Source organism: Elgaria multicarinata, chromosome 1 (genome assembly GCF_023053635.1).
Source record: "Elgaria multicarinata webbii isolate HBS135686 ecotype San Diego chromosome 1, rElgMul1.1.pri, whole genome shotgun sequence".
Classification (NCBI taxonomy): Eukaryota; Metazoa; Chordata; class Lepidosauria; order Squamata; family Anguidae; genus Elgaria; species Elgaria multicarinata.
In genome coordinates this window covers 66,069,552-66,079,783 of record NC_086171.1, presented here as the reverse complement: position 1 = coordinate 66,079,783, position 10,232 = coordinate 66,069,552, and positions in this window count along the sequence as shown.

The window sequence follows — 10,232 nt, the reverse complement described above, 5'->3', positions numbered from 1 at the left end:
TAAACATACCCAGTTCTTTCAGTCTCTCCTCATAGGGCTTTGTTTCCAGACCCCTGATCATCCTCGTTGCCCTCCTCTGAACACACTCCAGCTGCATCCAGTGTGGTGCCCAGAACTGGATGCAATACTCTAGATGAGGCCTAACCAGGGCTGAATAGAGGGGAACCAGTACCTCACACGATTTGGAAGCTATACTTCTATTAATGCAGCCCAAAATAGCATTTTCTTTTTTGCAGCCACATCACACTGTTGGCTTATATTCAGCTTGTGATCTACAGCAATTCCAAGATCCTTCTCGTTTGTAGTATTGCTGAGCCAAGTATCCCCATTTTGTAAATGTTCATTTGGTTTCTTTTTCCTAGATGTAGGGTGACCATATGAAAAGGAGGACAGGGGTCCTGTATCTTTAACAGTTGTATTGAAAAGGGAATTTCAGCAGGTGTCATTTGTATATATGGAGAACCTGGTGAAATTCCCTCTTCATCACAACAGTTAAAGTTGCAGGTCCCCTGCCCTCTTTTAAATCTGGTCACTCTAGTATAGCTCCTGCAGCTTTAACTGTGGTGATGAAGAAGAAATCTCACCAGGTTCTCCAGATATACAAATGACACCTGCTGAAATCCCCTTTTCTATGCAACTGTTAAAGTTACTGGAGCCCTGTCCTCCTTTTCATATGGTCACCCTACTAGATGTAGAACTTGGCATTTATCCCTATTAAGTTTTATTCTGTTGTTTTCAACAGGGTGTAGGATTACAGCCTGGTAGTGCAAACCTATACATATGCCTATTCAAAAATAAGCCCCATTGAGTTCAGTGGGACTTACTTATGAGTAGATATGCATAGGATTGTGCTGAAACTAGAACTGTATCTGTTCAGTTTCAGGACCTGTCTTTTGTTGCTTGAGATGCCACACATGGAGATGATGATAAATAAACAATAACAATATGAAATGTCTCTCCCTTTGAATAACTCAACAAGAAACAGCTTGGATTGGTTAAAAATTTTTAAAGTATGCCATCAACATCCAGAGCAATTCAACTGTATGATCCAATCTTTACTACAGAGAGTTTCGTTTTGCTCATATTTCCCCATAAACATGTATTTGCTTTGTGACTCTGACTTTATTTTTTAAGCATATGTATTTATTCTGCTCCTTCCATTTCTCTTATACCGACTCAGGGGAGCTCAAAGGATATTTCAAAGGCACCAGGCTTAGTTATAAGGATTTCATAAAATTCCATCCCTTAAAATCGTGTAAGTAATCTCGCGGATATCTTATAGGCTTTCTTTCTTAAAGCTTTCAATGCGGAGTTGGCTGGGCTCAGTGGGTGTGTGAAGCTGTGCTGATTGAAATGCCAATATTTTATCTTTCCCAGCCTTTGAAATTTACGATTGCAATGAAATGGAAACATTCCCCCTGCATACGAAACTGGGTGTGAAGAACATCCATTGAACAGCCTCTTTTCTTTTCTTTTTTTTGCCAAGGATTCCATTTAATTGACATAGAGATTCAGTCTTTTCCATTATCACTTTATTGTCACATCCTTCCACTTTTCAGTTCAGACTACATCCCTTGTACAGGAAACCAACACTCAATGGCAACATCTACCATACGCATGGAACAACAACGCCAAATAGTTATTGATTTGTCTTCTATTGTGCTGATAATACTCACAATCTTTTCCAAACATCAACAGTGAAAATAGGACATGGTGGCTGATAATCTTCCTCCATATACCTGTGATCATCAGAATTAGGTGTTGTTAGGATAATGGAAAAATTAACATGAAAAGGAGCTATTAAAGTTATTGCAAATAATATTCATATACGATCATACATAAAATAGCTTTAACGGTGCAATCCTATGGTACCTGCAGAGCTTCCTAGGGACAACAGGATTTTTTGGGATTTCGCCTCCTGAAGCCATAGGCACTGCTATGACTTTGAGAGGGGAATTTTGAGATACAATTCCCCCTCCCTCTCACAGCTGGTGTGGAAAGAACCACAGCACCTGCTTTCTGAGGTAACAAAGGCAGCTTCAGATGACCTCATAGAGATCAGGAAGGGGGCATTCCAGTGGGTGGGTAGAGGAGAGGCCAGGATACACAAAATCCTATGGCCTCTCCAACCCTGGCCCCAACCCTGGTAGTACAATTCCTCTAGATAAAAAATAAACAAAAAAGGGGACAGAGAGATGAAAACTACCTCTATTACTCCTCCAGCCCGGCAGGGCATATTTGGAAGCCTCTAATATCAGGGGCTTCCATCTGGCAGGTGTCAACCGAAAATTATAGAATATCGAAATGTCATATTTTAGGGTGACCATATTTTGGAAACCAAAAAGGAGGACAACATGGTCGCCCCCAAGGGGGCATGTCCAGTACCAAGGGGGCGTGCCCACCCGAACATAGCCTTGGTCACATGTCTGATTTTACAGCACACATTTAAGACAAATCTCTTCTACATAACATCTTAATGTTAAAATCACTGAAATAAAGAACAAGTGAGAGATTCAATGTATCTGAAATTAACTTCACTCACGCCTACTTTTGTAGATTTTGCTGTACTTTGAAGCCTTTGCTATACTTTGTGTGTTACATTCTCCCCTTCCCTCAAATATCTTTTCTGACTGTATCTTCACTCATTGCAAGCTGCTGTTGTTGTTAACAGAGTTTGCTACTGCCCCCAGATCTGTTTCACATTTGGTACAGCTAAAGCTCTACCTAAAAGCTATCATGGTGCCAACTTTCAGCTCTTTATCTTTAAAAATGATAGTTTAAAACTAATAATTTTAAAACCTCATTTTTAAAAAAAAATCCTAAAAAAATCAATGGATTAACAGATCTATTTCAAATTTGGTGTGGCTAAAGCTCTACCTAAATCCTATCATGGTACAAAGTTTCATCTCTTTATCTTTAAAAATGACGATTTTAAAAATAATTTTAAAACCTCAATGTTTAAAAAATTCCTAAAAAAATCAATGGATGAATAGATCTGTTTCAAATTTGGTGTGGCTAAAGCTCTACCTAAAAGCTTTCATGGTGCCAACTTTCAGCTCTTTATCTTTGAAAATGACGATTTTAAAAAATAATAATTTTAAAACCTCAATTTTTAAAAAAATCAATGAATGAATGGATCTGTTTCAAATTTGGTGTGGCTAAAGCCCTTCCTAAGAGCTACAATTGTGCCAAGTTTCATGTCTTTATCTTAAAAAATGACGGAGTTATAAGCATTTTTGTTAATTCCCATTAGAGCTGCACTTTGGAAACATGGCCTTGGTCACAGGTCTGATTTCACAGCACACAATTAAGACAAACCTGTTCTACATAACATCTTAATGTTAAAATCACTGGAATAAAGTATAAGTGAGACATTCAATGTATCTGAAATTAACTTCACTCATTCCTACTTCTGTAGCTTTTGCTGTACATTGAAGCTTTTGCTATACTTTGTGCTCATCTACACCAAGCAGGGTATTCCACTATGAAAGCGGTATATAAAAGGCAGGAGCCACACTGTTACTTTTTAGAGGTATTGAACTGCACTGCAGGATCTACACTACTGCTTTGTAGTGGTACTGAAGTGCACTGACAACCAGGGCCGGTGCCAGGCTTTTTTGCGCCGTAGGCAAGGTGAGCTGCTTTCACACACACACCCCACCGTATCCCCCCACCCCAGGTAGGCGGAGACAGGTTACCTGTCCCTCGCCTGAAGTCCTCCTGGCTTGGTGGGACGCTGCGGTGGGGTGGGCGGGCAGCTCCAATTCCGTCCGTTCGCCGCCCCACCCCCCACCCCAGCATCCCGGTTTGTCTTTGGCTGGGAGCCCCCAGCCGAAACCAAGCCGGGAAGCAGGGGGAGGGCAGTCAGACGGCTCCACGTTCTGACTTTCGGCACGCGCCGGAAGTCAGAACGTGGAGCCTTCCTTCCCCTCCCCCAGCGTCCCGGCTTGGGTTTGGCTGGGAACCCGCAGCTGAAGCCAAGCCAGGAAGCTGGGGGAGGGTGGTCAGACGGCTCCATGTTCTGACGTCCGGTGCGTGCCAGATGTCAGAACGTGGAGCCGCCCGTCCCCGCCCCCCAGTGTCCCGGGTTGGCTTCGGCTGCTGGGCGGGCGCCCAGCTGAAGCCAAGCCAGAGACGCTGGGGAGCAGGGTGGAAGGCTGGGAGGGCGACTTCCGGGGCCACTTACCTTGGCGCTCTAGGCAGCCGCCTAACTGGCCTCTATGGAAGCGCCGGCCCTGCTGACAACTGTTGGGGCCCATGACATATCTACACCAAGCAGGATGAAAGTGGTATGAAAGTGATATATGGTATGTGTCATGGGCCCCAACAGTTGTCAGTACACTTCAATACTGCTATAAAGCAGTAGTGTGGCTGCTGGCTTTTCTTTACCGCTTTCAAAGTGGAATATCCTGCTTGGTGTAGATGAGCCCTGTGTGTGATACAGTCTTCCCTTCCCTCAGATATCTTTTCTGACTGCAAATCCTTCACTGGATGACCATAGTCTAAGCTTTCCTAACATTTAACACTGTTTCCCCATCACCTTACTGCATACTGCTACCACTGAAGAAATGAAGCAGTTGACAAGTATACAACAACCAAACAACCAAGCATTCAGAAAGAGTATAAACTACTATTAGCCTGCAAACATTTGCCATGGAGCAAAATAGACTAAAGGCTACCACCTCTTAGCTTGTTTCAACTTCAACCAGACATAACAGTCAAAAACAACCAAGAAAAACACACCTACATTGAAATTGCAATACCTAATGACAAAAATGTTGCAGAAAAGGAAGAGGAAAAGAGAGGAAAATATACACCACTGGCGATGGAAGTTAAAGAACTATGGCAACAGGAAAAACTTACAATTATTTGTTAGTCACATCAGTCACTAGCATGACATCGGTGGTTTTTTTAACAGAAAACCTCCAGAAATTAGGCCTACCAAAATACATGCACGCCAATATCCAGAAAGCAGTCATACTTAAAACATGTTCAATCATCAGGACATTTCTGAATCAGTAAAAGACAGCATGACTTGGCAAAGCCCATCATATTCATCTAGAAAAACCACCACAAGCAAGAGAGAGTGATGATGATGATGATGATGATAATAGCAACGCAGTTAATTTTTTTAAAGTTTCTTTAAGAAGGTTGAACAATTGTCAGCCAGTGTTACAAAATATACGTCATGCTAATCATAGCAAAGAAATTGGAAAGAAAGGTCTATGAGTCTAAAATGCATTATTTAATAGGAACATCACCTCCAACTCATCCCCCCAACTCACAGAAAACTACAGCCAGCCCCACTACAAACATGCACATGCATTCATTCAGTCAAACAACCAGGCATCCCATTCAGACATCAATACACTCACACTGCCAGAACACGTGTGTGTGTGTACACACACAGACTCAGCATCACTCACTCCAAAAACACGCATGCACACATGCATGCACACGTGCATTCACTCAAAGACCCCATGCACCTCATTCACTTACACATTCTCCCTCTCCCTCTCTCTCTTACCTACTACTCGCTTCTTCTCTTTCTTCTTCTCCTCCTCCAGCAGCTTGCTTCTTGCTTCTTCTTCTTCTTCTTCTTCTTCTTCTTCTTCTTCTTCAGCAGCGCTGGGGGGTGCTGGAGGCTGCGTTGCTGGAAATTCCTGCACGCAGTTCCCAACCACTCACCTCGGTCTCACTGCCCACCCCTCGCAGCGGCCATCTTGAATCTCATCCGAACTCATGGCTGTTGGCTGGGTCTCAGGAGAGTTCACAGCCAGCTGCCGAGATCTCACGTGAGTTCAGACGAGGTACAAGATGGCCACCGCCACTCACTGGGGAAACTTAGGCCCGGTAAGTTGGGGTTGCAGTTGCTGCAGGCCCAGAAACCACAACCCCAGTATTTTGGGCCCTAAGTCTGGTTCCTCCGGATCCCCAGATCTCCCAGGACATTTCCGGAATTTTCCGGAGGGTCTGGACAGCCTAATCTTGCTGCCATTTCATCCCTTTAGTCCTGGTTGTGCTTTTCTCATGCTCTCTTCTGGCTCTGGTCATGGGGAGTGGAGAAGACTGAGTCCAAACATTAAAAGCAAGGAAGGACAATCCCAAATCCACTCGAACAGGGCGCTCCAACTAGTTTGGGCTTCGGTGTGTTTAATTGTAAAATTGCATCAGACTCAGAATGATGCAGTACCATATATTGAGGCTCTCAGAGTTGATCTGTGTAGTTTCCATCAACTGAGAAGAATAAAGAACTACCTAAAACCATCGCTATCCTAATAAAGACTTTCTGGCTTGGCAGCTACAGCAGGCTTTCCACTGAATACTCTTTGGCAGGAACGATTTTCAGAATGACTGAACTGCGTGCATTTCCAGAAGTAAAGGCAATGCCCTAAAAAGAAATGCAGTATGTCAAATGGGTGGGATCCCCTTAGCGAATAAATGTTAAATATCAGGGAAATGTTGTCATGTATCTAAAATTAAGTGAAATTACAATCCCTATGGTCCTAATTGTATGTAACGGTGCATCTGCCAATAACACTAATGTAATAGTTAGAATCATAGAATAGTAGAGTTGGAAGGACACTATAAGGTCATTGAGTCCAACCCCCTGCTCAATGCAGGAATCTACCCTAAAGCATCCCTGACAGATGGTTGTCCAGTTGCCTCTTGAAGGCCTCTAGTGTGGGACAGCCCACAACCTCCCTAGGCAACTGGTTCCACTGTCATACTGCTCTAACAGTCAGGACGTATTTCCTGATATCCAGCTGGAATCTAGCTTCCTGTAACTTGAGCCCATAATTCCGTGTCCTGCACTCTGGGATACTTCAGTATGAATGAACATTGGTGCGTCACTTGGCATGCCACATCCTAAGCCATGAGTCCCCAACCTTTTTGAACCCATGTGGTCATTTGGGAATTTGAGATACTGCTGTGGCCACCTCCATAAAATGCCTAGTCAAAGGGATGCTACTTTGTTGTCTACTTTTTGTGTCTATGGATCTTTGGCTGCATCTTATTCAGAAAAAAAAAATTGGTTCGTGTCTATTGGTCACCACAATGTCTCTATAATAACGGATTGAATAAGGGATCACATCTAGGTCAAACATGCAGCTCCTGTCCCTTCTCTGTTGCCGCTCCAATGTCATTTACTGAAAACAGGAAGTAATTAGCCCCATTTAATCCAGTAGGAGAGAGAAGCAACCGGACTTTCTCTGGGGAGGGGGGGGGTTGTGGTGCAACAAAGGCCAGAAGGGGCGGAAGATGTGTGAGAGGCAGACGATGTCATGTGAGCAATTGGTGAGTGCCCAGTAAAGAGCATGCAGTAAAACGCTCATTGGATGGAGCTCTAATTCAGCTAATTGCTGGTGGTGCAATACAGCTAATGCTTCTTTTAAACATATATATTGGCAATGTCCAGTACTTACTTCTTTTTTGGTGCAGGGAGGTTATTTCACAGAAAAAAATTGAACTGGAACAGTCTTTAATAGCCACTGATGTACACACTCCTTTAAATTATTGACCTGCTTCATGGAATTTTTTAAAAAATGGTCTGTGTAAATGGTCCATCAATTTTCATGTTAGAAACGTCAAATTAGGCACCATGACACCTGATCCATGTATACACATGCATGCCAAGCCTCCAGCAAATCCAAGCCTCCCCTGATTTTGGGGGGATTTTTGAAAATCGAACCCCCCAGTATCTCAGGGAAGCTGCAGACAGCTCAATGGGCTTTATTCATGGCCATTTCAAAGGAAATCCCAACATGCCATGAATTGGGGAGTAGATAAACCTAAATATGAATCTTCTTCCACACTTGAAAAATTTATTTGGAACTTCAAAAAGTCTAAGTGAGAGCAGGAAGGACTTATCCCCTGAGTCAAAGCAAGACACGCACAAACCATCCCTGTGAGGCAGGCACAGAGGAGGACAGGCAGCACTGGGAGCAAGCATGTCAGAGGCTTGTGGGGTTGAACCACAAAGCCCATCAAGTAGTGCAGCTCCCAGGCACCAGGCGGGCAGAGACGCAGGCAGAGATATGCCATCGATCTATGGGGAAGTCAGTCCCGGCAGATGCCCCACCACAGCAGCACGCAGGGGGAGGAGGGAAGGCAGCCAGGCAGGCATGGAGCAGACATTTCTAGGGGCACAAGGAAGTGAGCCAAGGATTGTTTCAAAGCCAGTAATGCAAATCATCCCTTTGAGGCGGGAGCAGCACAGAGAGATGTTTTTTCTTTTGCATCCCATAACTAGGAGGCTAGGAGGATAAGAGTAAAGCTTGCATTGTGATCATCACAGCCATTATTAAACAACAAAATAATAATGTTAATAATAGAAGTACTAATTAATATTAATAGCAACAACAACAATAAGGAGTTGAACGACAATGAAAGCCTGCCTGACTTCACTGAAGAGGAAAAGCCAGGAGAGCTTGGGCTATGGGGTGTATAAATATAAAATGTAATAAAAAAATAAACAAACAAAGGAGGGGTGGAATTAAAAGCAGCAGTGTTGCTGAATAAACAACAAGAATTTTTTTTAAAAGGCTATGTCTGTCTTTTACCAGTAAGAGGAAAGTGGATGTGCCCAGGGGAAGGGGGATATGCCAATTTGACTGGCCCTAAGTAAGTACCAGTCTTTAAGAACCTACCTGACACTTCAACTCATGACAGGCATTAGCTTCTAGAAATTCTAGATTGTTTAAGCTTTGGAGTGTTCGGATGACCCTGCAAGAGCAGGAGTGTGTGCACTGGGCACATCCACATGCCCTAGGGGACCTCATCCCCTTGCACCACATCTATTCAGTTGTTCACCAAGGTTAGGGTGGGTAGCAGTGCTGTGTTTCCTATCTGTTATTTATTTACTTAGTATATGATTTCAGGTTGTGTTTGTGCATTTGGTGGGGCTACTGTTTAAAAAAACACTGGGAAAAGACCATTCAGAGACTAAGAAAGAGAAATTTCCCAGTATCCCAAGTTACTAAGTATCCCGTTTTGCCTATCCCCCCTCCGACTTTGGGATTGGAGGATGCTTCATCAGGTGATCATGACTGGGATTTGAATCTGCCTCTCAGCACTTCAAAAAGGTACCTCTCCCGCTTTTTTACCCTATTTTTTAAAAAATTATAGCAAGCAAACTGCACCACGCAGAGTGCTGAAAATAGGCTCAAAATGACCCCCACCCATGACTCTCTAAGCACAGCGAGTTTCAAATAGTTAGCTTGAAAAACAAAAAAGTTATCCACTAATCTTTTCCTCAATGCAATGCTATGGGCGAAAAAATCCAAAATGCGAAAAGAGGAGTGCTCCGCTTGTGGTCGCTTCTGTTCACCATGCTTTTCCAGCCCCCCAATCCGCTTCTCCTCCACCTATAGGGGAGGAGGATCACCCCGGTTCGCTGTTGCTTCTCTGATTCTAAGCGAAGCAGATCACACCCCTAGAAAAAATCTTTATTCCACCAAATCATCTGTCCTATTGATTGCTATGGGCAAGCGCTTTGCAATGGATCCCTATGGTTTCTCTATGGAGAATTCTGTGCTATTATTAATGGCTATGGGCAAGTCCTTTGCAATGGATCCTTAAGGGCAGGTTTGGAAAGATGTCAGAGCTATTAACATGCTTAAAATGATTTTGAGATATATATATATATATATATATATATATATATATATATATATATTGCCAAAAATCAGGGCATGCTCAGATTTGCTTAAACCATGCCATGAATGTGGATCTAGGTGGCATCTGTGAGGATGCCCATTTGGAAGTTTTAATTTGTGAAAATTATTTATTTATTATTTATTTAATTACATTTATATACATCCACACAGCCGAAGCTCTCTGGGAGGTTTACAACAATTAAAAATAGTAAACATTAAAAGTATACAAAAATTTAAAAAACATAAAAACAGTATAAAAACAACAGTATCCATTGAAAAACAACAATTCTGGGGTCCATTAAAAACAAACTTAACGTTGTTAAATGCTGTTAAAATGCCTGGGAGAAGAGAAAAGTCTTGACCTGGCGTGGAAAAGATAACAACGTTATCTTTTCAAAATGTCAAACATCAACAAAATGTCAAAAAAATGTCAGAGTAAATCCCATTTCTGAAATGGGGTGAAGGATTTTCAAAAATTCCCCAAAAATCAGTGGAGGCTCTGATTTGCCTCCAACTGGGTGTGAAGGTGGATACATGGATAAGCTCTCATGGTGCCAATTTTGAGGTTTGTAA